The sequence below is a fragment of the Hylobates moloch genome, unplaced genomic scaffold (genome assembly GCF_009828535.3).
Source record: "Hylobates moloch isolate HMO894 unplaced genomic scaffold, HMol_V3 SCAFFOLD_12, whole genome shotgun sequence".
NCBI lineage: Eukaryota > Metazoa > Chordata > Mammalia > Primates > Hylobatidae > Hylobates > Hylobates moloch.
Window position 1 is genome coordinate 57,043,368 of NW_026652287.1, and position 26,890 is coordinate 57,070,257.

At 41.0% G+C, this 26,890-nt stretch overlaps 1 pseudogene; it reads right to left on the reverse strand.

Moving 5' to 3' along the window:
* Positions 1 to 21,445, reverse strand: part of LOC116478816 (SHC SH2 domain-binding protein 1-like) — a 44,117-nt pseudogene extending 22,672 nt beyond the window's left edge.
* Between the last annotated feature and the right edge of the window lie 5,445 nt (positions 21,446 to 26,890).

The following is a 26,890-nucleotide window of genomic DNA, read 5'->3' on the forward strand; positions in this document are numbered from 1 at the left end:
CCTTCACCATATCTCTCACAAAAATAAGCTAAATTTAAAACAAAAAACAGCCATGCACTAAGGTATCACAATACCTATGAGATAAGAGCAAGCAACAAACTAAAAAATACTGAAATTAAAAAATATATTGTTGGGAATTTTTTTTTTAATTCTAGAAATTTGACATCCTTTCCATAAATCATCTACAATCTGTGAAGTTTGCTTCTTCCTCATGGTCTTTTTTCTATATAGGCCTGTAAGTATCTTCCCAACATATACACTGCTACAAAAAACCACAAGTCCACTTACTCAAAAACTGAGTCAACTCCTTTTAAGCTTCCAATGCCTTTAATGTTTCAAGGCAATTCAATAATTCATTTGAATTCAAATAGGTTGAAATCACATTCTTGAAGCTTTGACAAGAACAGTCATTTATTGTTTACTTAATCATGTCATGCATGAGAGTTTGGTTGTGTCTTCCACACCCACCTTCCAACTCAATGGAGTCAACACTGCACTCCATTATGCCATGTACCACGAAATGGTCAGGACAAACGATAACAGTCACCTTCATAGCAGGCATTTATAACAGATAATGGATCGCTACAGAACTAGAAAACAAAAACATATTTGCAAATATACACCCTCATATGGTTTGGATCTGTGTCCCCACCCAAGTCTCATGTTCAATTGTAATCCCCAATGTTGGATGTGGGGCCTAGTGGGAGATGACTGGGTCATGGGGACAGTTTCTAATGGTTTAGTGCCATCCTCCAGTGCTGTCTCATGAGATCTGGTTGTTTAAAAGTATGTAGCACCTACCCTCATTCTCTCTCTTCCTCCTCCTCCAGCCATTTAAGGCATGCCTGCTTCCCCTGCACCTTCCACAATGATTGTAAGTTTCCTGAGGCCTCCCTGCCGTGTGTCCTTATAACCTGCAGAACTGTGAGCCAATTAAACCTCTTTTCTTTATAAATTACCCAGTTTCAGGTATTTATAGGCAGTGTGCAAAGTGACAAATATACAACCCCACAAAGCAACTCGAGTATTTTTCCAAGTGCTTTCATGTCTCACTCTGAAAATAGAGCCAACACTGCACACTGAAGCATCTCCTTTGGTAGTGGACTGAACCTCATGCACGCCTGGTAAGTGACTACTGCTGATGAAAGGCAGGGTTCTCACTACTTCCTGTTTAACAGAAAACCATCTCTGGGAAGCTCTGTGTAGAATTCATGAATACGTATGGTGAATCAGAAGGAAAAAAGCCACTTGCAGCAAGAAACTCTCCTTTTACCTGAATTTCTATCTCTTCCCCCAAGGCACCTGGCAAAGCCTGTCCGTGAGTAGGGTCCACGGCAGACCAGTTATCATGGTGGAGGAGATCTCATGGGTGGAAATTCTGACCACTGGATGGACACCCTGTGCTTAGATGTTAGAATTCTGATAACCAGACACATACCATGAAGAAACCAAACAGACCTATCAGTTCTCAGTAAGACAGCGAGGAAGAACAGATGCTAACTAGCTAAGAATTACAAAGGCACATATATCTCAACAAGGGATTCTCCATGAGTTTTAGCTTTTGCTTCACCTGTTCAATCTCTGAATATAGTTTTAACCCTTCAACCATGGAGATATTTTCCTGCTCAGAGCTACAATTTGACAAACTGTTTCTCAGATTAAAAAATTTGCTGTAACTCTCCTCACATTGAGACAACAGATTGTGGTAGTCACGTCCCGAAGGAACTCAGTTCTCAAGAATGTCATAATGACTGAGAGTTTAAAAGCAAACTGAAATCCACTGCCTTTCAGACACATTTTTTCTCATTAAGAAAGCCCATGGAGTCCTCAAAGCCCCACTAAGAAAAGTGCTTTATAACTCAGGTACATGTTAAGTCTCTCTGAATAGTACTCTAAGTGGTAGCTGTTGAAAGTTTCAAACACCATTTCATCAAAGTCACTAATTTTTCTTCTTTTGAGGAATTGTTTTTTCTTAGATCCAAACATTTGTGCTTTAGAATTACCTAAAGTTCATATTGTACAATTTGTAATCATTATTTAATAAGAAATTATTTTCTTCTCATATATTAGATTCAAAATCTTAATAAGGAGTGGGTGGCAAGGGCCAACAGGGGAGTGGGGTATAGAGGGAAGTAAATTGTTTCACAGTGATTAAGACTGCCATGTTTTTCAGAGATCTGAATGTGATTTAAAAATGTTTTAAAAGATTACCATATTTATAGGATCAAAAATTAGAAATGACTCAAATTGTCTAGTCCTTCCTTGCATTTAAAGCACTATATAGGCACAAAATTATGTTGAATATTCCCTGAGAAAGATCAGGGGATTTCAAAAAAATAAACCTTTAAGATTCTGAGGGGAAACAAATGCTGTCATTATTACAGAATGATTAACACAAAATAACCTTGTACTGGACAACCTCATTGGCACTTGAAATTTATTCATTTACATAAATTCTCAATATAATGACAGAACAAAAAGTATGTCTCAATGAAATAAAATAATTTATAAATGTACAGTCAATAGATATTAAACTAATGGGTTTAACAACAAAATAAAATATTGCCATTACCTGTAGTTTTAAAATAATTGCTTTATTTTTCAGTTAAACGTATATCAACTAGCTGCGCCTTAGGTTAGAGCTTCTCAATTCTGATGAATATTAGAATCACCTAGGATCTTTCAAAAATACAGATGCTCAGGCCAACATCCAGAGCAATAAAAACTGGTCTCTGAAAGTGGAGAGCTATTTTTTAAAGTTCCCTAGGGATGTAATGTATAGCCAAGGTTGAGAACTATTGTCTTAGCTTTTTTTTTTTTTTTAACTTAGTCATGCTCTTAAGAAGACGGGGGGGGAAAAGCAGAACAAAACCCTAATTTGTATCAAATTATGGTGAACACTCAATATTTAAAATGAACAGAAGATTTTATTTTCTTGCTTTTCCGAGTAAATAGATTGGGTAAAGCTTGAAAAAGTAAGGATTTTGTCTACTTTGATTATCCACACTCATTTAAAGATATTCTAGAAATCTACCTTGCAAATAAGAAATTACGAGCCAAACCACTGGTCTATTAAGCTGTGAAGATTAAGACTAAAATTTTAAAATAAGTTTCTTAGCATTTCCAATATCCATGCAAGTTAGCTTATTTCTTCTCATTAGATTGATACTTTATAGTCTAGAACCAGTGAACCAACATCATCTTCAGACCCCGAAGTTCTGAAGCAGTGTGTTTTGAATTAGAAAGGAAAAATGTTTGCCACACGGTGCAAAATCAAGACAGTGATTTGATCTTGCCTGCTGATAGCTCTACTTCTATCTTAGCCCAGGAACCTTTTTAGAGTCTGCCTACATTTGATAACATTCCAGTCTCTCCATCAAGTGCCACAGTTTCTTCTCCGTAACTAAAAACAATTCCTCCCTTATGCTGTCCCATCTGCCAGTGATGTACAAGGCATGTATGAAGATCATTACTTGTTCACACATGCAAGGCTTTCAAATCAGAATACAATTTTTTTTGTTCACATACAGATCGAATTTTCCAGATATGCATTATATTCACCTATCATTACATTCCACTTCAATCAAAACCAATCACTGCTCTTTAAGAGCAAGTGTATCAAACCTAGAATATATTCAAGCTTTTTGATGTTCTGGGATTGCACTGAACACACTATAGAAAAACAGGAAATGCCCAATGGAAAAATTAGAAAGATAGAAATCACAGTCAACTTATGAAAGCTGAAATCAGACATACATAATTGTAAACCAGGTAGAACCATTAACCAGATTTTCATTTTTTAAAAAATTTTGTTATTATTTACTATTTAAACCAAAAGAAACTTACTAAATCAAATCAAACTGCATGAAAATGTGAAGGCCTTGTCTTATATAGTCAAATCCTCTTTCACATAGGAAAAACAAATTACCTTCTACAATTTTTTTTAGTGTGAGTTCTAATTTTATTGCAGCATTACCTATTTACTACTCAGAAATACAGGAGAAAATTACTGGTCTTAGGGCACCATCTAGTGGAAAGATAAGTGTCGCATGTAACAAGATCAGCATAAAACAACTACTTAATTTAGGTTGCATGATTAATTTTGGTATTTTTGTATGGAAGGGCTTTTCTTTGTCAAAATATGATAAATTAGAAGACTGTGTTTAGGTATTTTGGATTCATCTGTTAGTTTAACCTAGTATGTTTTACCATAGGAACTTAGAGTAAAGCCATATACTTCAAACAATTGTCATTGAATAGATGTTTACAAACCTCCTGATTTTAGACTCAGTTTATAAATAGTAAAAGCAGGTCTCTCTGCACTTGTTCATTTCATTTAATAACTTGAAAAGGGGTTGCACTATTTGTATATTGGTCTATTTCTGTCTATAGGCCCTTGGAGTAAGAATGTGTGCGTGCGTGTGTGTGTGTGTGTGTGTGTGTGTGTGCGCGCGCATGTGCATGTGTGTCTCACAAAGGTAAAATTAAGCCATGGTAACTATTTTTTCAATATGTACAAGGTCAGTAATAAACACAATCTCAATTGAGGTTCAACACATCTGACAAAACAATCATATGCATCATCCTTTTCTTCATCCCAACTCTTCCAAATGTTTTAGTAGAAAAACCTGAAAAATAACTTAATATCATTCAAATTTAATCACTGGCTCCAAATGTTAGGATTCTGGAGGGATGAGAGCTAAAGAATAAATCAAAGCAATTCTCATATCTCAGAGAATGCTGCATATTTGCTATGGTTATCAGTTGAGTCACAAAAGATAAAGACCTTCTTTGGATCAGCTAGAGGGGTTTTTCTACAACATTCATTTTTTTAAAACTTTCTTTTTATCAGAAGTAGTATTTATTGACCATCTGTAACTGGGCAGATAGTAGTTCCATTTGTTGAGATAGAAAACACTGGGAGAGAAACAGGTTTGGGGTTGAAAATGAAGAGTTGTGTCTTTGCCATGTTCAGGTTGAGGTGCCTATCTGACCTCCCAGCAATGATGTCAAGTGTGCAGAGGAATATACAAGCTCCAGGGAAAGGTCAGGGCTAGAGACATAAATCTGGGAGGTGTCAGCATATTAATAGTTTTAAAGTAGTAAATGAGATCATCTAGGGACATAATATAAAGCAGCAGCTCTCAACCCTGGTTGCACATTAGAGTCCCCCGGGATACTTTAAAAAATTGATTCCCTATCCCAGACCAATAAATCAGGTATCTGTGGAGGGAAGAGGATTGGCATCCACATGTTTCTTAAAGCTCTCTAAGTACTTTAACAAATTTTTATTACAAAAAATTCTAAGCATACAACAGATAAAATAGTATCATGAATATCATGTATCCATCAGCCAACTTCATTAATTACCCACTTAGGAGCAATCTTATTTCATCTCTACCTCACCAACCTACCCTCTGCTCCTCTCCTCCCACCATCCTGACCCTGGCTTATTTTGAAGCAAATCTCAGATATATCAAATATTCACATAAAATAAATCTTTATGCCAAAAAAGTTTTAATTTCTTAATATTACCAAATATCCAGTCAGTACTCAAATTTTCCTAATTTTCTCTTTTGCTGTTGTTGTTTTACAGTTGACTTGCTCAAATTAGGACCCAAACAAGGCCAGCTGTGGCCCTTAATGGATGCATCTCTTAAATCACTTTTATTCTATACATTACCCCTTGCTCTTTTTACTCTTGTAATTTATTTAATAGTTTCCCACACACTGAATTTTGTTGATTACTTATCCATGGGGTCATTTAACATGTTTTTCTGCTTCTTTTCTTTCTAGTAAACTGATAGTAAGATCTAGAGCTTGATGGGCTTCAGGAAAGATTTTTTGGCAGGAATACTTCAAGTGAGGTATGATGTACTTGCATCGGGAAGCGCATACAGCAGGTCCTCTAATGTCAGCCTTTCATTCAATGCCTTTCACTATATAAGGGAATAAACATCAATTCCTGGCCATAGTCACAGTCTGTGTGTTTTCATGTTTTTTCCATGTCTGCATGGGTTTTCTACAGGTACCCTGGCTTCCCACATCATAAAGATGTGCATGCTAGCTGAACTGGTGTGTCGACATCGTCCCAGTCTGAGTGTGGGTGTGAGTGCGCCCTGGATTGAAATGGCATTGTGTCTCATGCTGGTTCCTATCTTGCACCCTAAGCTGCCGTGATAAGTTTTGGCCACCTGCATCCCTGAACTGGAATAAGCAGGTTGGAAAATGAAAGAATGAATATGAATTACTGTCAAATAAAAAATCTTAAATTAGACAATAATCATACAAATGCACAACAATGCAGTACGACATTGCTCAGCGAGTCCATCAAGTTTGTGACTGGTTTGAACCACGTGGTGGTAAGGGTACTCCTTATAATTTTTACTTTGCCGACATTTATTCCTCAATTTGACCAACCACCACCATGACTGCCGTGACTCACTGATTCACCAAAAATTGGGTAAATAATTATTTTGTTTTTATTAATCTTTCTTACATGTATACAGGATTCACATTTACTTCAAGGTTCAAGATTAAAATTGTTTTCGGTCTTTATTTAGAAGTTTGGTGATGTTTTTGTGACGAGAAATAGGCCATAGGAACTTTAACTTTTGTTTGTATCTATTAGCCTATGGTAACATTGGTTTTGTAATTTCGCTTAAAGTTGAAGTTTCCAAGAACCTGTCGACAACAGTAAGTGAAGCCTTCTATAACGCCTAGCCATCTCTTTTTGTGAGGTTAAGACTGATCAATGGATTCAGGTGTTGTCAGCCTGATTCATCCACTACAAAGTTCTCTATTAGTTTTTCACCCAAAGATTATAGCAGTCATTGAGGATCACTGCCTAAAACCTTTATTAGTGGTTACAAAATATGGATATTCTATCATTCCTTCTCCGTGTAGTGGTTGGATATGTCTATAAGGAAAATCCCCAAGTTATTATAATGTGCTTCCAAGGTAGAGTAGATTAGAAAAAGAAGAGTAATAGGATTGATCCCTTGGTAACTCGAACACTCTAAAAAGTTAGAGCATGAGAGAAGAGCTAGGCAAGATGACTAGAAAACCAAGCCAGTGAGACACCAAATGAACAGTGCTGTCACAGAGGCAGAGGAGAGTGTGTTAAGATGGGAATGGAGGAGGCGGAGCAAGGTAGTGGAAAAGAAGGCTCCTCTGATCATCCTCCATGCAAGGACACCAATTTAACAACTTTCCACATAGAAAAACAACTTGGTAAGAATTAAAAATCACGTCAGCACGTATAGCACCTGGTTTTAACTTCATATCACTGAAAAGAGGCATGGAAGAGATAGGAAAAACAGTCTTGAATCACCAATGCCACCCCTCACCCACCATCCTGTGTGGTACAGAGAGCATATCTGGGCGCTGGAGGAGGGAGAGCACTGCAATTGTGAGGCATTAAACTGAGCTGTCCTGCTACAGCAGAAAGGAAAACTAGACCAAACTCAGCTGACGCTCACCTGTGGAGGTGGCATTTAGACCAGCCCCAGCCAGAGCGGAATCACTCATCCCAGCAGTCCAAACTTGAGATCCTGCAAACCTCGCCACTGAGGGCTAAAGCACTTTGTGTCTCTAAGTAAACTTGACAGGCAGACTAGGCCATAAGGACTGCGACTCTTAGGTGAGTCCTAGGGCTGAACTGGGCCCAGAGACACAGTGGACTTGGTGGGGGCACACAACCTACTGAGACATCAGCTGTGGTGTCTACGGGAGTGCTGGCATCACCCCTCCCCTAAACCCAGACTGCACAGCTCACAGCTCTAACGGAGACCCCTTCCCTTCACTTGAGAAGAGGAAGGGGAAGAGTGGGGAGGTCTTCATCTTCCATCTTGGATACCAGCTCAGCCACAGCAGGATAGGTCACCAGCCAAAGTTGTGAGGCTTCCCCACCCTGCATTCCAGGCCCTAACTCCCAACCGCCAATGACATTTCTAGACACATCCTCGGTTACAAGGAACCCACTGCTTTAAAGGAAAGGACCCAGTCCTGCCAGCATTCATCATCTGCCAACTGAAGACCCCTTGGACCCTGAATAACCAGCAGCGATACCCAGGTACTACGTCAAGGGCCTTGGTGAGCCACTGAGACTTGCTGGCTTCAGGGGAGACTCAGCACATTCCCAGCTGTGGTGGGCCACAGGGCAAGACTCTCAGCTTGAGAAAAGCAGAGGGAAAAGTAAAGGGGACTTCATCTTGCACCTTAGGTACTAGCACAGCCACAGCGGGGTAGAGTACCCAGCAGGCTATTAGTGTCCCTAATTCTGGGACTTGATTCTTGGATGGCATTTCTGGACCCGTCCTGGGTCAGAGGGAGGGAAGCCCACTGCCCTGAAGGTAAGTCCCAGGCTAGGCAGCATTCACCACCAACTGAGTCGAGAGACCTGGGGCCTTACGGGAACATCAGCAATAGTCTGGCAGTAGTCTTTGTGGCCTGAGATGGTGGTAGCTATGGGGGGAGGCTCCTCTGCTTTTGGAAAGTGGACAGAAGAGTGGGAAGGACTGCACCTTGTGGTTTGAGTGTCAGCTCAGCCACAGTACAACAGAACACCAGGTAGACATCTAAGGCTTTGACTCTAGTCCCTGACTTCAGGACGACACCTCTGGATCTATCTGGAGCCTGGGGGACCTCATAACCCTGAAAGGAAGGACACAGGCCTGGCTGGCTTCGTCACTTGCTGATTGTTAAGCCCCAGATTCTTGAGCAAACATAGGCAGTAGCCAGGATGTGGTTACAGTAGGCCTTGGGTGAGACTCAGTGCTGTGCTGGCTTCAGGTCTGAACCAGTGCGGTCACAGTGGTGGTGGCCACAGGGGTGGTTGTGTCACTCCACCCCCAACTTTAGGTGACTCAGAAAAGAAACTCTGCTTGGGAGAAAGTAAGGGAAGAGAACAAGAGTCTCTGCCTGGTAATCCAGAGAATTCTCCCTGATCTTGCCCAAGACCATAAAGGCAGTACCTCTATGAGTCTTCAAGAACCATAGTGTTACTGGACTTGGAGTACCCCCTAAAGCAGGTACAGCTTAAATCACAACACTCAAGTCTCTTCAAATATCTGGAAAGCCTTCCCAAGAAAGACGAGTACAAACAAACCTAGAAAATGAAGACTACAAAGCCCAGACACAGATGAACACCTACAAGAATCAAGACATTCCAGGAAAAAAATACCTCACCAGATGAACTAAATAAGGCATCAGGGCTCTTCCTGGAAAAAACAGCGATACATGACCTTTCAGACAGAGAATTCAAAATAGCTGCTTGGAGAAAACTCGAGAAAATTCAAGGCAACACAGAAAAGAAATGCAGAATTCTATCAGATAAATTTAACAAAGAGACTGAAATAATTAAAAAGAATCGAGCAGAAATTATGGAGCTGAAAAATGCAATTGGCATACTGAAGAATGCAACAGAGTCCATTAATACCAGAATTGATCAAGCAGAAGAAAGAATAGTGAGCTTGAATACAAGCTATTTGAAAATACACAGTCAGAGGAGAAGAAAGAATAAACAATGAAGCATATCTACAGAATGTAGAAAATAGCTTCAAAAGGGTAATTCTAAGAGTTATTGGTCTTAAAGCGCAGGTAGGGAAAGAAATGGAGGTTGCAAGTTTATTCAAATCCTTCTTAAGGATAGGTTATATGTTAGGTATCAAAACAAATCTTCAAACATTCAAAAAAAACTAAGATATTATCAAGCATCTTCTCTGACCACAATAGAATAAAACTAGAAATCAATAACAAGAGAAATTTTGGAAACTATGCAAATACATGGAAATTAAAAAATATGCACCTAAATGACCAGTGAGTTAATGAAGAAATTAAGAAGAAAATTGAACAATTTCTTGAAACAAATCATAATGGAAATACAGTATAGCAAAACCTATGGGATACAGTAAAAGCAGTACTCAAAGGAAAGTTTATAGCTATAAGTGCCTACATCAAAAAGAGGAAGAACTCCATATAAATAATCTAACAATGCATCTTAAAGAACTAGAAAAGCAAGAGCAAACCAAACCCAAAATTAGAAGAAAATAAATAATAAAGATCAGCACAGACATAAAACTGAAATGAAAATACAAAACATCAATGAAACAAAAGGTTGTTTTTTAAAAAGTTACACAAAATTGACATAGCCAAACTAAAAAAAAAAAAGAAGATACGAATAAATAAAATCAAAAATGAAAAAGGAGATATTACAACTGATATCACAGAAATTCAAAGAATTTGATTCCTAGTATCACTGGTGGATAGTACAGGCAACTATATACCAATAAATCAGAAAATGCGGAAGAAATGGACAAATTCTTAGATATATACAACCAATCAAGATTCAATCAGGAAGAAATCTAAAACCTGAATGGACCAATAACAAGTAACAATATTGAAGCTATAATAAAAAGTCTCCCAGTAAAGAAAAGCTCGGGACTGATGGCTTCACTGCTGAGTTCTACCAATCCTCCTCAAACTATTCCAAAAAATAGAGGAGGAGGGAATACTTCCAAACTCATTCTACAAGACCAATATTACCCTGATATCAAAATCAGACAAAGACACATCAAAAAAAAAAGAAAAGAAAAAAAAGAAAGAAAACTACAGGCCAATATCTCTGATGAATATTGATTGAAAAATTCTCAACATTACCAAACCAAATTTGCTAATATATTAGATCATTCATCATGACAAAATGCAATTTATCCCCACGATGCAAGGATGGTTCAACATACACAAATCAATGTGACATATCATACCAACAGAATGAAGGATAAAAACCATATGATCATTTCAATTGATGCTGAAAAGGCATTTCACAAAATTCAACATCCCTTCATGATAAAAACTCTCAAAAAGCTGGGTATAGAAGGAACATATCTCAACATAATAAAAGCCATATACAGCAGACCCATAGCTCTTATCATACTGAATGTGGAGAACTGAAAGTCTTTCCTCTAAGATTTGGAACACAAGGATGCCCACTTTCACCACTGTTATTCACCACAGTACTATAAGTCCTAGCTACAGCAATCAGACAAGAGAAGGATATAAAGGGCATCCAAATTGGAATGGAAGAAGTCAAATTATCCTTGTTTGCAGATGATATGATCTTATATTTCAAAAAAACCTAAAGACTCCACCCAAAAACTACTAGAAGTGATGAATTCAGTCAAGCCACAGAATACAAAATCAATATATATATATATATATATATATATATATATGCCAACAGTGAACAATCTGAAAAAAATTAACCCCATTTGAAATAGTTACACATAAAATTAAATACCTAGGAACTACCCAAAGAAGTGAAAGATTATAATGAAAACTATAAAACAGTGATGAAAGAAAGAGAACACCAAAAAAAGGACAAATATTCCATGTTCATGGAATGGAAGAAACAGTTTTGTTAAAATGTCCATACTACCCAAAGCAATCTACAGATTCAATGCTATCATAAGGAAAAAGAACAAAACTGGAAGAATCACATTACCTGAATTTAAAATTATATTACAGAGCTATAGTAACCAAACCGCAGGGACTGGCATAAAAACAGACACATAGACCAATGATAAAGAATAGAGAACCAAAAAACAAATCCCCACACATACAGTGAACTCATTTTCACAAAGGTGCCAAGGACATACACTGGGAAAAAGACAGCTTCTTCAATAACTGGTGCTGGGAAAACTGGTTATCTATATGCAGAAGAAGGAAACTAGATTCCTATCTCTCACTATCCACACAAATCAAATCAAAATGAAGACTTAAATCTAAAACCTTAAATTATAAAAAAAGACCCTTAAACTATAAAACTACTACAAGAAAACATGAGGGTTTTCTTTAGAACATTGGTCTGGGCAAAAACTTATTGAGTAATACCCTACAAGCACAGGTGACCAAAGCAGAAATGCACAGATGGGATCACATCAAGTTAAAAAGCTTCTGCATAGCAAAGGATACAATCAACAAAGTGAAGAGACAACCCACGGAATGGGAGAAAATATTTGCAAACCACCCATCTGACAAGAAATTAATAACCAGAATATACACGGGGCTACAAACAACTCTATAGGAAAAAATCTAATAATCAAAAAATGGGCAAAAGATTTGAATAGCCATTTCTCAAAAGAAGACATACAAATGGCAAACAGGCATATGAAAAGGTGCTCAACATCATTGCTCACCAGAGCAATGCAAATTAAAACTACAATGAGATATCACCTCACCCTAGTTAAAATGGCTTATATCCAAAAGACAGGCAATAACAAATGCTGGCAAAGATGTTAAGAAAAGGGAACCAGGCCAGGCACGGTGGCTCATGCCTGTAATCTCAGCACTTTGGGAGTCCAAGGCAGGTAGATCACTGGAGGTTGGAAGTTCGAGAACAGCCTGACCAACATGGAGAAACCCCATCTCTACTAAAAATACAAAATTAGCTGGGCATGGTGGCGCATGCCTATAATCCCAGCTACTCAGGAGGCTGAGGCAGGAGAATCGCTTGAACCCAGAAGGCGGAGGTTGTGGTGAGCAGAGATCGCGCCATTGCACTACAGCCTGGGCAACAGGAACGAAACTCCATCTCAAAAAAAAAAAAAAAAAAAAAAGATAGGAAAGAAAAAAAAAGAAAAGGGAACCATCTTACACTGTTGGTGAGAATGTAAATTAGTAAAATAACTATGGAGAACAGTTTGGAAGTTCCTCAAAAAACTAAAAATGGAGCTACCACATCATCCAGCAATACCACTCCTGGGTATATATCCAAAAGAAGGAAAATCAGTATACTGAAAAGATACCTGCACTCCTACATTTATTTGCAGCACTGTTTACAATAGCTGGGATCTGGCAGCAATCTAAGTGTCCATCAACAGATGAATGGATAAAGAAAATGTGGGACTTCTACACAATGGAATACTATTCAGCCATAAAAAAGAATGAATCATTTGCAACAACATGGATGAAACTGGAGATCATTACGTTAAGTGAAATAAGCCAGGCACAGAAACACAAACATTGCATGTTCTCACTTCTTTGTGGGATCTAATAATCAAAACTGAGCTTATGGAGAGAGAGAGTAAAAGAATGGTTACTACAGGCTAAAAGGGTAGTGGGGGGATGAGGGGAATGTGGGGATGGTTAATTAGAAAGAATGAATAGAACCTATTAGTTGACAGTATAACAGAGTGACTATAGTCAATAATAACATAATTGTACATTTTAAAAGAACAAAAAGAGTCTAATTGGACTGTTTATAACACAAAGGATAAGCACTTGAAGGAAGGATACATCATTCTCCATGATGTGATTATTTCACATTGCATGCCTGTGTCTAAAACATCTCATGTAACCCATAAATATATAAACCTACTATGTACCCACAAAAATTAAAAATAAAAAAATAAAAAGATAGAAATGATCAAATACCTAGAATACAGTCAAGAGGTCAAGCAGGATGAGATCAGAGAAGTGTCAACTGGATTTGAGAACATGGAAGTCCTTGGTAATCTTGAGCACAATTTTCATGGTGAAGTCAGAGTGGAAGTGCTACTGGGATGCCAAGAAGTACAGACTGTCTGTCTGTGACTATATTAAACTCTTTCAAAAAGTTCTGTGTGGAAAGAAAGGAGCACTAAAAATGAAGCCAGCCATCTTTTAATTCTTATGGATTGGGCTGTCAGTCTCCTCACTCTCTAGAGTCTATTTTAATTTTTTTTTAATGACTCTAAGCATGCCTTTACTCAATTCAAAAAAACCTCTGCCAGGTCTTTGCTGCCCTCAAAATGAAGTCATAAACGTGGTAATATAACATGAATTCATAATTTAACTCCAATTACCTCTCTTGCCTCAGAGCCCTTGTGGGTAAACTCTCAATTTCACAAGCTCTTTCAAACCTCCATGTAACATGCTGGTCAGGCTGCGGGAAGTGTCTTCCTTCTCCACCTAGTAAGCCTGTAATTACATACCATGACTCAGCTCAGATATCCTCCTCACCAGTACCATGCCAGGCACTTACACATCTCATTCACATCTGCACCTCCCCAGTCTTTATTCCTTTAAGCCAGAAACATGGATACCAGCCTTGACTTCCACATCCACTCATGTCTCATCCCCCATAACCACTCGATGACCAAGGCCCATCTATTCTACTTTCTCAATAAGCCTTCATCCCCACTCTAGACCCCTCCATATCCCTACTCCAGACACCCTCCATGTCCCCACTCTAGACCCCTCCATATCCCTACTCCAGACACCCTCCATGTCCCCACTCTAGACCCCTCCATATCCCCACCATAGACCCCTCCGTGTCCCCATTCTAGACCTCTCCATATCCCCATTCTAGACCTCTCCATATCCCCACTCTGGACCTCTCCATATCCCCCACACCTCCCTCCATAGATCCACTCTAGACCCCTCCATATCCCCACTCTAGACCCCTCCATATCCCCACACTAGACCCCTCCATATCCTCACACTAGACCCTCCATATCCCCACTCTAGATCTCTCCATATCCCCACTCTAGACCCCTCCATATTCCCACTCTAGACCCCTCCGTATCCCCACCTCCCTATTCCATCTCCCTCCATTTTTTTTCCACACAGCAGCCAGAATGAACCTTTTAAAACACAAAGCAAGTCATACTGACCCCAAAATAAAAACCCCTCAATGGCTTTTCATGCTCTTACAAAACGATTCACTGGTTGACAGAGCCCTACACCATCTGAGCCCTGCCAACCTCTCTACCCTGGCTTCCTAGGTCTCTCCCAGCACTGTGTTCTGGCCACAATGACCTTGCAGCTCCTTAAACCCACTGAGTTCCTGAACCTGTTCCTCCATCTCTGCCACCCCTTTCACCTGCTACTCCTTTCACCTTTTAGACCCAAATTCGAATGTCCTTTCCTCAGGAAATAGGCACAGAACAGCAACCTGACCCAGTCTTAGGACACTCTGCAATTCTTCATGGTGCTCACGGCCGCCTCCAGTCGCATCTGCATCCTTATGTGACTATTCCATAAAGCTTCACCTCCCACCTTTAGACTGGCAGCTCCCTGACGAGGGTGTTCGTTTTGTGCACCAGTCATACCCCACCCTCAACTGAGAACCCAGCACTTCACACTTATTGAATCCATGGGCAAATGAAAACCCTCATAATTTGACCTTCTCTAGGCACTGACCAGAATCTGAGTTCTCAACATGGAGAGTAAATGTAATCAGCCTCCTCTTCCTTAACAGGAACTCTTACCAGTTCCAGGTACTTGTTTTTCTACCAACTTCTATACCCACAGAGATTGGCACCCTCTCTCCTAATTTCCTAAACTCATCAATTATCCCTTCACCTTCAAATGCTTTGACTGACAGACTGTTTTAAAGCAAGAGAAACATAAGGGAGTTATTTTGGTCCTGGACAGAAACCAGTTCTTTAGATTTATATTGCTTGGCTTAATACTGAACGCCCAGGGTTAAATGTTCTTGCATGCAATTAGAGATTGTCCATAAGATGTCAGAAGTGGCATCTGAGGCACTCTGCTTCTTTATCAAGTATTTAAGCTTGGCAAAACCAAGTTAACTGACTAATGGTATAGAAACAGGAAAGTACTTTCAAAACTACAAAACACCAAGCAACATTATTAACATTATGATCATTGCATTAGCCAGTCTTCCAGTTACTAGAGGAATATAAGTCCATTTTTACATGGCTAAAAGTAGCCTTCTTCAGTGAATATACTTATATATAGAAAATCCAAAAAAACTATCTGTATCAGGTACTGATAGAAGATTTATCTGAAAAAAATTTTAAATCATACCTATTAATATGATTCCAGGTGCAGGCTTTCTTTCTCACATAAGGGACAAAGGGTCTGCTTGCACAAGTGGAAATAACTGCCAAAAAGGCTGAATGGCAGGAACACAACCCCTAGGGATCCAGGAAGCAGCCTCAGAAAACACCTTCTCTAACCAGATCCCTCCCTGAAGAAAATGTGTATTAGTTTAATCAGTGTGTACATCATCATCATGGTATACAAACTTCTTCGCTTTCTTTCCTTTCCTCTTTCTGTCCTTTTAGACTCAAATATACCAACCATAAGCCTTAGCATCTATAACTTTTAAGTCATTTTCTAAATATACACAAACCAAATTAAGAATCCTCTACCTTTTGTTAACATTTGGGGATACTAGGTAAAAGACAAACAGGAATGCTTTGTACTGTACTATTTTTGTTAACTTTTCTGTGAGTTTGAAATTATCCCAAATGATTTAAAACTTTTTTTTAATTTAAAAAAGATTATCCTATCATTGAATATTTTAAAATATTGCCATGATCAAGTTTACAGTTTGAATTTTAAAGCTGGGTCTAACACAGAACAGAATTACTTCAATTCATCCAAAGTTTCTGGCCACAAAGTTATTTTTATCAGCTTACCTTCCTACCTGGCATGCTCATTTGCAAGTGCTGCCTGGTCAAACACTCCAGAATCATCAAACACCACCCAGCTCCTGCAGGGGCAACTGATGTTGCTTCAGCTCGAGAAGCTCTTTCATACACTCCAAGGTGAAAGTGCCCCCTCAAGATTCACAGAAGTATGGCTCAGCAAGCTGTACCACTGCCTTCAAGGCTGAAATGTTCACATCTGTGGCCTAAAATGTAAAATAATGTGACTTAACATGTGGAAATCAAAATTAAGTTCCATGTATAAAACAATAATGACAGCCTGATTCTTTTTAAGCATGCAATAGGGGCAGGGATTCTTCTTCCATTATGGAAGTCTATCCTTCCATAAAAGATAAACAAGAAAGGCCTGACTTTTAGCCTCATGGAACTTACATTGTAATCAAGGGGGTAAATAAACAAGATAGTGATGAGTAGGTGATAGAGAGTAACTAGCAGGGGTGGTGATCTGGTGTTGCTGGGATGGCCAGGGTAAGTCACCTCTGAGCTGAGAATGAAAAGGAAGCAGCCATCCAAAGAGCAGGGAAGACACAAAAGACCTGTGGCAGAGATAGGCTTGGCCACTGAAAGAGCAGAAAGGCAGTCCTTCTTGCTAGAGCCAAAGGGAGGAAACTGGGAGCGGGGCAGAAATAGTAAGAGATGAGGTGGGAGAGAAAGGCAAAAAGACCAGGACATATAGAGCATCAGGCGCTTGGATTTTACATGTTCTCCAGCACAATGAGAAGCCATAAAGCCAACACGGGGCCCTTAGTAAATGTAATGCATTAGTAGTTTTAAGCAGAGAAACTGCACACTTCTCTTTTAAAACAATGACTTTGACTGCTTTTAGAGAAGTGATGGGGGCAGGAGGGGTGGGCACTATCATAACCCAAAGAAAAGGCCTGAACTTCAACTGAAGATATCAGCATAATCCAACACTTAAAAACTCACAAGGAAGAGCTGCAACCCACTGCCTCGTTCATAATCACTGCAGTATACAATGCCATTTTCTAAAGGAGCTGCAACAACAACTTGTATTCACACTCCCTGGTTTAACATTTTAGCTTAACAGGACTTTTTGTGGTTCAGTTAACAAACACTGAGAAAAATTCACGCTGTAATTGGAGTGCAAATTTAATGTAAAAGGCCCAGTCAGTTGAAAAATAAGATTGTTTTTACTTTCTGCAATGAGACACATTATCAAGAGATTAACCACATATCTACAAATTTACTAGCAAAAATGAGATAGTTTTAAAATGCCTCTTTGGTTTGAGTTACTTAATGGGCTACAACTAAGAAGGTAAAAAATTAATGGAAACTGTTGACTTCATAATTAGGCCTCCTCATTTTTTAAACGATCTCAAATACTTCCTCCACTTCATAGGTTTATAATCCAGTTCCCCTTGTCAAAGGACACTGAAACTTAAGCCACTTTAATTCCCTGGTAGCTCCTCCTCAGTTGCCTTTAAAATTTGCGGAACACTTCCTACACCATGGCAATTAGATGTGAAAAACATGCTATTTCAATCAGCTCATAAACTTTAATTAAAAATAAGCACTTTGGCTCTAAGAGTCTGAAGTAAAGTGCTTATAGCTTGAGACAAATGTCTTAACACAAAATTAACTTTACCTCAAGCAGCACCTTGAGCACATCATGTGCCAGACTGCCTGCCATCCAGATGGCTCAAGGACCTTCTCCAAGAACTCAGCTGTGAATTCCCGTGCCTCAGAGGCCATGCAGTCAGCTACAGACAAATTAAACACAGGAAGAAGTGAGAATGCATAAAGCAGAGGGAAGTTAATAAATCCACTTAAATCCATTTTCTCAGAACCAACAACTGGCAATCTGAGGGACTGAGATAGACAATCTACTTATAAACTAAAAAGATAAAAGGAGCAAAAAAGGCCAGGCACGGTGGCTCACGCCTGTAATCTCAGCACTTTGGGAGGCCGAGGTGGGCAGATCACTAGAGCTCAGGAGTTTGAGACCAGCCTGGGCAACATGGCAAAACCCTCTCTCTAGAAAAAATACAAAAATTAGCCAGGTATAGTGGTGCATGCCTGTAGTCCCAGCTGCTCAAGAGGCTGAGGTGGGAGGATGGCTTGAACCAAGAAGCAGAGGTTGCAGTCAGCCAAGATCATGCCACTGCCCTCCAGCCTCGGTGACAGAGCAAGCCTCTATCACCAAAAAAAAAAAAATAGCAGAAAAGAAACAAAAAAAAGAACCTACTCACTTAAAATGTAGTCTTGATAGGCCCTGGATTACTCACAGAGCACAAGTTGATTTGTTTGGAAAATTTCTAGGTGAAGTGGCTTTTTTCCTTCTGGAATAAAACTTTGTAAACTAGAACCTGGCTTATCAAGACAGCTACAATCACTGCGTAAATCTTCATTTTGAAAGAAACCTAAAAAAAACAAAAACAATAAGCAGGGACAAGTATCCCAGATACTTCCAGTGCTCGTAGAGTGCTTCTGTCTTCACATCCTTGCTTGAAATTCCAAACCAACAAGGATTTGAGTATGAATGCTCTACTTATCTCTATTATTGTCAGAAGAAACAGCTTTACAAACTTAAAAAATATCTGAAAATCCAAATTCTACTTAAAAACAGTAAGAGCTTAAGATCTTTCACAAGTTAGGTTTTTGTTGTTATGTGGGGATTTGAGGGAAAGCAGAGAAATAAGGTTGTTTTTTAATCCAGTGGAAACCACCTAAGTTCTTCTAGGGATCTTTACTATAGTCAGTAAGTTATAACAGTCAAGTATCTGTTATTTTTTTTCCCAAACACTTCCATAAAGCAGCACTAAAAGAGAGAGCTGATTTCCTATACTCCCTCTCCAACGGGTTGAAGCTTCTCTTTATTTTCTACAATATCAGTCTGCCAATGGCTCCTCAATAAACAGGGATGAGAGATTCTTAATAATGCATAAGGTTTACTTCACTAAGACTACTAGGTTCCTCCTCATTAATTTCAGTGACTGTGTCTAAGGAAAAGATCAGAAAATGCAAACCACATTAGGTTTGGGCTGTATGTAATTATGTTTCATAAGGCATGATTCAGCCAGTGGCATATCTAATTCTGTGTAATAAGATGTTTTTAAAAAACGAAATGACGGCCGGGCGGGGTGGCTCACGTCTGTAATCCCAGCACTTTGGGAGGCCGAGGCGGGCGGATTACGAGGTCAGGAGATGGAGACCATCCTGGCTAACAGGGTGAAACCCCGCCTTTACTAAAAATACAAAAAAATTAGCCGGACGTGGTGGCGGGCACCTGTAGCCCCAGCTACTAGGGAGGCTGAGGCAGGAGAATGGCATGAACCCGGGAGGCGGAGCTTGCAATGAACCGAGATCGTGCCACTGCACTCCAGCCTGGGTGACAGAGCGAGACTCCGTCTCAAAAAAAAAACGAAATGACTACTAAATAAGCAATGCTGAAGGTAGCACTTAGACTGGCAGAGTAGTTTCCGAAGGTGGTTTCAAGGAAGATGTCTGAGATGGTAATTAGCAGCAGTCTTTCTTCCCCCACCACCTTTGATTTTCTCCTTTCCCTTTCTCCTTCCTTCCATTCCTTTGTCCTGGCTCAGGCCCCTAGAATTACTTGATCCCACAGATGAGATGATCAAAGCAGGCAAGGGTCTACTACTGTTCACAAACACTGACGCGCATGAGCCTTGGAGGGCATCAACACCTTACTGGCTGTGTGACAATCTTTCTGTGCCTCAGTCTTCTTGCCTATAAAGAGAAGATAAAAATAGTATGCCTACTTCAATTAAATTAAGAGAATCAAATAAATTACTTGTTAACCATTTATTACAGTGCCAATTACATAGTATATATTTGTTAAATATACCTTACTTCAGCACCACTCTTTAAAGCTATTTTGTTTTTCCAGCTTTACTGAAGTAAATAAGAATACTGTATAATCTAAGGTGTACAATGTGATGTTTTGATATACATTATGAAATGATTGCCACCATAAAGCAAATTAACATTTCCATCACCTCGCATTTGTGCGCTGAGAATACTTGTTTCACTCTCGGCAAATTTCAAGTAAACAGTAGTGTCATTAACTACAGTTACCAAGCTACACACTAGATCCTCAGAACTTACTCAACTTCCCCATTTCTCCCACTTCCAGGCCCTAGCAACCACCGCGCTGCTCTTTTTCTCTCAGTTCTGCTTTATTTTTCACATAGGTGATATTATTTAGAATTTTTCTTTCTTTACAGCCACTGCAAAAATATTCCCCTCCGCACAGTGTTTCACTGCGTCTTCACCACAAGGACAGCCACTGGCTCCGTCTTTAGATGGGAAAACTGCGGCCCGGCGACTTTTGCTAGTTGGAAAGGTAGGTCAGTGGTGGAATTAAGTCACACTTATGCCTTCTAACTTTGCGGCGGCTCTTTACACGATACAACTGAACGTGTTAAAGTAAAAACGTGACCCAGTTTAAAATGTCGGGGGCGGGGGAACGGGGCGGGGAAGGAATCTGGCTGAGGAGTGAGGAGGCTGAAAGGACCGAGAACGAGGGTCCCGGTTCCATTTCTGGACCCCGTCCGCAAGCTGCTCGCCCGACTTGGGGTCGCTCTGCCCCGGGCGATCAGGACAGCTGCGTGGGCCCAGGGTTCCAGCTGCCTTTTTCTTCGGCAGAGCGAATGGCTCAGATCTCCGTGGAGATGGAGCTGGAAAAGCGGAGCCCTCGCTCCACAGCTCGCGGCAGTTCCTTGAAGCCCACCCAGGCGGGGAGCCCCTGGTGCAGCCCAGCTCCCTGCAGTCTCGGGAAAGCTGAGGCAGAGAGGGAAGCCCCGCCCTGGGTCCTTCCAGACCTCGACGTCCTGGCCCGCTGGGTCCTGAGGCCCCGGCCTGGGCGTCCCCCGAGGGTCCCGACGCCCAGGCCTCGCTCGGGAGCGGCTCCTGGCCCGGCCCGGCGGGCGCTCACCTTCCTCCCGGGCACTGGCGCCTCCTCGGCCGCCCAGGTGCACGCGACCCCGACCCTCCGTCTCCCGGCCACCCAGTCAGCCACTTCAAATTCCCGCGGACAGTCCCCTGGACAGGGACGCGACGGTGCGGCGCCTCTGATTGGACGGGCGGCCGAGCTCGTACCCATGAGAGCCCCGCCCCGCCGCCCCGCCGAGCGCCCCCTCCCGGCAGGCGGACTGCTGCTCTCGCTCAAGCTCTGGCGTGGGGCTGCGCGGGACGAACTGGGGCGAAGTTGAACTGGGACGTCATTGGAGACGATTTTTGAAAAACGAGCAAGCCATGCCTGGAAATGAGGGAGAGTGGGAAAGACACTGGATTGAGAGTCAGAAGACATGGTGTTTAGACGGGCATTGGCCATTCCTAGGGGACTGCCTTGGGCAAATCATTTCCCCTTTCAGGCGCACCTCACGTGTGCCAGGATACTGGCCCCATGGCTAGAAAATTCCAGCACCAAAATCAGTCTCTCTCTCCTCTCAACACACACACGCACACGCACAGTGTATTTTCAAAGAATGTCAAATGTAGTATTTTATTATTGATCAAAGGCAGCTGTAGCCTCCAATAATAATGGCTACCATTTACCGAGTACTGTGTGCGAGACAACCTCCTGCATGCTTTACCTGAATTATCTTATTTAATCTTCAAAAACCATCCCGTGAGAGAGGAACTATTATTATACCCATTTTACAGAGAACTAATGGAGTCAACGAGAAGTGAAGTGACTTCTCCGATCTAACTAGGCAAAGCCAGGAGGTAAAATCAGCCAGACTCCAGAAGAAACCCTTTGGTGCCTCTGTCAGGCCCTCACTGCCACGCTAATGAGGGCAGCCTGAGATAGCCCAGGTCACCAGGACACCAGGCGGGGTGAGTCCACAGGAGGCCAGGAGCCTGGACATGACACCCAGTGCAGGCTTGTCGTAGGGAAATATTTCCACTTACTGCTTTGATGGAAAACCTGGGCTGCAGTCTCTCAGATCCCCTACAGCTGAAATAAAACGGAGCCAGGAGAGGTGATTGTGGAAACCTGCACTTAATTCAGCTAGCTTTGCCAGGAAACAAGATTTCTTTGACTTGTGTGCAGAGTCTGACCTTACATTTATTTGTTCACTGAACAAATATTTATTGAGCACCATAAGGTGAAAACACAGAAAACAATAAAATTAGGACTAACAACGGGTCTCGAGGACTAAGGTAGCTTTTTCATAATTTTCCCATTTAACCCTCCCACCCATAAACATCACAAGCGGCAGCATTTATCCTTACCCATTTTCATCATCACTGGAGACAACACAGCTCTCTTCTTATTCAATTACCAAATATTTCTTCAAACATCAAGATATTACTCAAACCGGTGCTTCTAGAAAATTATTTGAAAGAAACAGGAGGCAACAGGGTCAGACAAAATACCAATGCTATTGCGAACTCCATTAAGGAGAAACTATTCATTACATGGGATACATTTGCTAGACACAGCCCTTCTCATTTCCAAACCAGTGTCACCACATATTCCCTACTTGTTCAGATTCTGTCAGAGGTTTTTAGAGTCTCTCCCTAAGTGGAGGCCTGTTAGAAGCACATATTTCTTGGGAGTTTTCTTTCCCTGCCCCTCCATATCCTAAAGAAAGGATTTTTCTTCTTCCTCCTTTTCAATCTCTTCCCTTGTAGCCTCTCACAACCTTCTACTCGCCCTAAGGTGGACATCACCTACTGCTATTCTGTCTTTTTTATATCTTTGCTCTTTTTATCACTACTGGGTCCTTACTCTGTTTAAACATGGGCTCACAAATATCTGCGCTCCCCCTAAAACCTTCCCAAAGCCCAACTTCAACCCTGAGAAACTGCCCTCTTGCTTCCCTTCTTGGTAGCCCCAGACTTTTCAGTTCAGTGCCTCCCTCTCCTGCTTTCTTGAAGGCCAGCAGCCCCTCCTGAGGCCCCCAACCTCCACCCCACAGCACTGACCTGGCTGACCACCCACCCTGTGCTCTTTCCTCCCTTGCCCTCTGCGCCCTCTCCCTTGATCTCCATTCTAGTTCCCTGACTACAGTACCTGGGTCATCTGTGATCTGAAAGGATGGAATGAAAAATTCCAGAAATAAGTTACAAGTTTCAAATTGTGAGCTGTTCTGAGTAGCAAGACTCATTCCTTTGTCCACAAGTGCCCACACTGTATACGCTACCCATCTGGTAGTCACTGTCAAGGCCGAAGGAAAACTTCTCCTTCACCCTTGAAGGTTTGCTGAAAATCAACCAAAAAAAGGCAGATTAATAAGAGAAAAGGCATACAAATGTGTTCATATGCACAGGGTTGGGGATATCACACAGGATGACTGCACAAGGCAGTGGGGTAGAGGTGGTTGTACACCCTTCTTCTTAGGGCAAAGGGAGGTGAGGAAGTGTGGATGATTGAGGGGTAGTAAATTATTTGGGGGGAGAATTCCATGGGCTTAAAGAACATACAATAGCCTGGGACAAAGTCTGTTGAGCCCACAGAGCAGTCAATGGTTTATGACAAAAGTCCATGCAGGGATATTGAAAAACTCCCATCTTTCTTCCTGCAATATAAATTCAGTTAATTAAAATTCAGGGAAGAAACCCAAGGTAATTGTTTCCTTCTTTGGTGGGTCAGACTTTAGGCAGAAAAAGGAACTTTAGAGAACTTCATCTGTGCTTTGTGAGAGACAGAGGATTGGAAGACAGGATAGTGAAGGTCAGAGAGACCTTGAGGCTGCTTCTTCAGCTCACCATGACAAACCACTGTGGTTTGGGGTATCAGTTTCTGGGCCCCAATATCACTCAGTGGCCATCTCAATTATCAGATCAAAAAAGTATAGTATAGTATATACAGGGTTTGGTGGGTTTGGTACTATTTGTAATTTCAGGCATTCACTGGGGATCTTGGAATAGCACAGTGGGAGTACAGTAGTGTCCCCAAGGATAAGGGGGCCCTTGTTTTTCTTTCTGTCTCTCAGATTCTCTAAACCTAGGTGATTCCCAAAACCTAGGTGATTCCCAGGGGCATACACTACAGAAGGCCTAGTGCAGGTTATGGTGATTCATGCAAGAAAGTAGATTTGCTCATTCATTTGTCAAATAATAAATATATATAGAATAGAGTGTGTGCCAGACATTGTTCTACATTCTGGGATAACAGGGCAAATAAGACAGCCAATGTCCCAACCTGCACATGATGAAAAAGTAAAAAAAAAAAAAAAAAAAATCAATTCACAAGCAAATTTCAATTATAAAAAAATGCAAAAAATAAAAGAAAATTCAATGATGTGACAGAAAATGAAGGGGGAACAAATTCAGATTTTATGCAAAACACATGATTTTAAACTGTTAGCAACTAATTTTTTAAAAAATTAAATACCATGTAAGCCAGAGAAACTTTACTTCCTGGGCCAAATTGGCCCATGGCCCACCAGATTGTAATTTCTATTCCAAGCCCCAACTACTGAAAATGTAGTCCAGGAACCAGGAGCTTGTTAGAAATACAGAGCCCCTCCCTTCCTCCCCAACCCATCCCCCAGAGCTGCTGGATCAGAATCTGTGTTTGAGAAGTTCCACAGTCCCCAAGTGACATCATTCACATTTGATGCAAAGGCCTTCAGAACTCATGTCTCTCCTGAGGCTGTTTCAATTTTCATATTCCTGCTGGAAAACTTGACCTGGGGTTCTTACCTGTGGTTCACCTCCACCTCCACTATGCTGCAAGGCCACACCTAGGCACAGCCCATCCTCCAGTTTAGATGTCTCTCACCATGTCCCACTCCCCAGCCACAGCCTGTGTGGGCCGCCACCATCTCCCCTAGGGCTTGTGGGACAGCTTCTAGGAAGTCACACTCAAGCCTCCACCTGCCCCAGCCCTTCAGAATTGACTGCTCTCCTCTTGCTGCTCCTGGTCTAGGGGTCTCAAACTTAAATATCCAAAGTCTAGACCAAAGACACAAAGCTGAGAAGTGAGTGCTGCTGTTTCTCCAGTGGGTAGGAGATGAGCCAATGTTGCCACATGGGCCTTCCAAGAGAAGCCATAAAGCTAAATGTAATGAGACAATTTCCATATTAAAATGTTAACATCTGGTTTTTAAAAATTCAAACAGTACGCCTGCCAAATAAAACCTATCTGCAGACCACCAGTTTGAGACATCTAAGACCTAGTCTGCATGGTGCATTGTCACAGAGGCTGTGCACTCTTTGAAGGCAAGAAATGTGTCATGTTCCTCATTGTGTTGCTGGCACCTGCCACTAGGACCGATTTAGTAAAGGGAAAAACTAAATTAATACTGTTTGTTTCTGTGTGTGTGTCTGTCCTTTTTCTTTTAAATTTTAGATTCAAGGGCATAGTTGTGGGATTCTTGCAAGGACATATTGCATGATGCTGAGGTTTGGGTTTCTATTGATCCTGACACCCAAATAGTGAACATAGTACCTGTATTTTTCAGCTTTCACACTGCTATAAATAACCACTTGAGACTGGGTAATTTATAAAGAAAAGAGGTTTAATTGACTCACAGTTCTGCATGACTAGGGAGGCCTCAGGAAAGTTACAATCATGGAGGAAGGCGAAGGGGAAGCAACTCACATCTTACATGGTGGCAGGAGAGAGAGAGAGAGGAAGAAGGAGAAGGAGAAAGAAGAAAGAAGAGGAAGAAAGGAAGAAGAAGGAGAAGGGGAAGGGGAAGAAGAAGAAGAAGAAGAAGAAGAAGAAGAAGAAGAAGAAGAGGAGGAGGAGGAGGAGGAGGAGGAGGAGGAGGAGGAGGAGGAGGAGGAGGAGGAAGAGAAAGAAAGAAGAGAAGAAAGAAGGAAGAAGGAAGAAGGAAGAAGGAAGAAAGAAGATACTTTTAAACAACCAGATCTCGTGAGGACACACTATCATGAGAACAGCAAAAGGGAAATCTGCCCCTATGATCCAATCACCTCCCACCAGGTCCCTCTCTCGACACATGGAGATTACAATTCCACATGAGATTTGGATGGGGACACAGAGTCAAACCGTACCAGTACCCAACAGGTGGTTTTTCAACCCTTGCCCTCCTCCTTTTCTTCCACCTTTTGGAGTCACCAATGTCTATTGTTCTCATCTTTATGTCCATGTAAACCCAATGTTTAGCTCCCACTTATAAGTGAGAACATGCAATATATGCATTTCTATTTCTGCATTAGTTTGCTTAGGATAATGGCCTCCAGCTGCATTCATACTGCTGCAAAGGGGATGATTTCATTCTTTTTTATTGCTGTGTAGTATTCCATGGTATATATGCAGTACATTTTCTTTATCCAGTCCACCACTGATAGGCACCTAGGTTCATTCCATGTCTTTCTTTTTGTGAACAGTGCTGCAATGAACATACGAGTGCAGGTGTCTTTTAAGTAGAATGATTGCTTTTGCTTTGGGTATATACCCGATAATAGGACTGCTGGGTTGAATGACTGTTTTATATTTAGTCCTTTGAGAAATCTCTAAACTGTTTCCC